General features: G+C 41.6%; 1 long non-coding RNA gene across 1 annotated transcript; it reads right to left on the bottom strand.

Moving 5' to 3' along the window:
• Positions 1–229: 229 nt before the first annotated feature.
• Positions 230–2,326, bottom strand: LOC118360683 (uncharacterized). Its single transcript, XR_004820908.2, has 3 exons — positions 2,206–2,326; positions 2,065–2,091; positions 230–559 (listed from the first exon to the last, which is right to left on the bottom strand). It is a non-coding gene; the product is annotated as an uncharacterized LOC118360683 (long non-coding RNA).
• Positions 2,327–2,337: the final 11 nt, after the last annotated feature.

Raw genomic sequence — 2,337 nt, 5'->3', positions numbered from 1 at the left:
TCCATGCACTCTTCACAAGTGACCCAACAGCCACGAGAAGGCATGCAGCATAACCTTATCATACTGGTAACCCTAGACTGGTTTAAGGGAATCTCAACATAATGAGTCACCTATAAGAATGTTTGATGACTGGTCACCAGAACTGAACTCTTGTCAGCAATAATGGTAAATTGTTGCAGCATGGTAGGAATTACAATCTGGACCCCATTTCAGAAGCAACAAAGACAACTTTAAACCAAAAACTTTATTGGGAAAGTATAAACAAAAGCAATGGAGTAGGATAGGTTTGGTAGAAGAGTAGAGAATCCAGAATGTCCCCATCAATTTTCCCAGGCAGGTGGTCACTTGACCAAGACAACAGTAGCACTGTCTCTTTACAGCCTCTCATTGGCATGGATGGCACATCTCAGATCAGACTTTGAACATGAGATCCTTGGTCCTGTGTTGTGTCCAGAAGGGTCACAGCCATGGCGTTGTAGGGGAGGGAGGCATTCTACTTGGACCTCTGCCTCATCTTACGCCTCTTGCGCTTCAGCCTGCGCATACGCTTCTTTCTCCACTGCAAAAGACAACAGAGGCCAATGTTAGATGTAACGTTAGCTATTTTTAGATATTGACGAGTGTTAGAACAAATGGCTGAACCCTGATCAATTTTCAGAAGCGTGGCTGGCAACACCCATCTGGCATTTACAGCAAACTGCCATCAATACAGTTCCACCAACATATGCTCAGGTCTAGAAGGGATATTGCCATCCTGCACACCCACCCATATAGTAAGGGGCCTGTGACTGAAAATATGGCAACAAGCTAGCTAGAATTGCACAATAGTTGGCTACAGTAATGAACCAGGACAGGTGATAATCTACTGAGAACGCATGTCCATGTGTTCACCACAGAATTAAATCACTTGGTGACCGCCCATTTCTATGGTCTGTCACTAACATTAAGGCTTTGGCTAAACGAACAAGTGCACTCACATACTCCCTTAGCCCATTTCTATGGGCTGTCACTAACATTAAGGCTTTGGCTAAACGAACAAGTGCACTCGCATACTCCCTTAGAAACTGAACCTGAAAACCACAATTTTGACACAATAGCCAGTGTACACTTCAAAACAGCCTGAATTACTCATGATAGACTTCTCGAGTGGTCATTAATGTGATGTTTTCGCCGATGACCTTAGTAGGGTGTAAAACTGCGTGACTAAGACTGATTAAATGTAACCTTTATTTAAGTAGGCAAGTCCGTTAAGAACAAATTCTTATCTACAATGACTGCCTACCCTGGACAACGCTGGGCCAATTATGAGCAGCCCCATGTGACACCCAATCATCAAGATGAGGTCAGTAAAGGTGCATCAAAGCTGGAACTGAGTGAGTGAAAAACAGCTCTCAAGCCAAACAGACTTAAACAGCCATCACTAACAGAGGCTGCTGCCTACATACAGACTTGGACACTAAAAGGATAAATCACATTTTATTGGTCACATGCAAGATATGTGAACATTATAAATCTCATGTATACATTTATACCATATTTTGCATCATGCCTATGCCGCTCTCATTACTCATCTATAATTATTAAATTATTTTACTTAGATTTGGGTGTAGTAGGTAATTGAATTCGGGAATTGTTAGATACTGCTACACTGAACTAGAAACATGCATTTTGCTATACTCGCCAATAACATATGCTAACCATGTGTATGTGACCAATAAAACAATGCCCTAGAACGCTATGACACTCGGGAGCCAAAACGTTTGGTGCAGTATCTCAAGAGAAAAAAAATGCGCGTGAATAGTCTATCGTAGAATGACAAAGCACTTCATTGCATAACCCCCAACTACACAAACGTCAAAGATTTGTTGTCTTAGAAATTACTACAAGCCTATGCACCGAACTCGATAATCAATGTATTTAAAATGTAGCAGGTGGCTAACTACAAAATGCGTGCAGTTATGTCGCAGTTAATAACAGGCTAGCCAACCAAATCACTTAAAGCTAACTAGCATAGCAACAAGGAAGATGCCTACAAAACAATCGTTTTGAGTGGATAAAATGTACCTTTGCCCTCATGTCGTGGAGGAGTGTCTGTAAAGCAAAGGGAGATAAAGGTTGATCAGTTGGATGCCTTTTAATTACATTGGATTACTTTGGATGAATATGAGAAAATACAAAACGTGTTAGGTTCAGTATTCAACTTACCTCCCTACCAGATGGCACCGTCTCCAAGAAGAGCGCCACTAGCGTTCGATCGGTTATTTATACACTGAACTTACGTCATCACTGTTGGACGCACATACATTCTGGGATATGTAGATTTCATCAGTCATGGGC

The sequence above is a fragment of the Oncorhynchus keta genome, chromosome 28, assembly GCF_023373465.1.
Source record: "Oncorhynchus keta strain PuntledgeMale-10-30-2019 chromosome 28, Oket_V2, whole genome shotgun sequence".
NCBI classification, from domain to species: Eukaryota; Metazoa; Chordata; class Actinopteri; order Salmoniformes; family Salmonidae; genus Oncorhynchus; species Oncorhynchus keta.
Note: the sequence above shows the minus strand (reverse complement) of the source record. Positions and strands in the feature narration are given on the sequence as shown.